This window comes from Penaeus monodon, chromosome 15 (genome assembly GCF_015228065.2).
Source record: "Penaeus monodon isolate SGIC_2016 chromosome 15, NSTDA_Pmon_1, whole genome shotgun sequence".
In the NCBI taxonomy this organism is placed as follows: Eukaryota; Metazoa; Arthropoda; class Malacostraca; order Decapoda; family Penaeidae; genus Penaeus; species Penaeus monodon.
In genome coordinates this window covers 39,379,768-39,380,061 of record NC_051400.1, presented here as the reverse complement: position 1 = coordinate 39,380,061, position 294 = coordinate 39,379,768, and positions in this window count along the sequence as shown.

The window sequence follows — 294 nt, the reverse complement described above, 5'->3', positions numbered from 1 at the left end:
ATGACCTTGGAAATGTGTATAGAGAGAACCATATGTTTGTTCATGTCATTGTTAATTAGGGTCAAGAAGTGCGTGTAGGAATATATACGTTTTTTTTTTCAACCTTTGTTTTACTTTCCGGTCTTCTATGACCCTATTCCACCAAACCACTGTAGCATGGATACAAAGAGAAACTTTTCCTTGCCTTTTGAGAACCAAGAACACAGACGGGAAACATTTCAAAGGAAATGGTTTATGTTAAGTGGTTACAATAATTCTTACGAGGAAATCACATAAAAAAGAACATGTAGAACA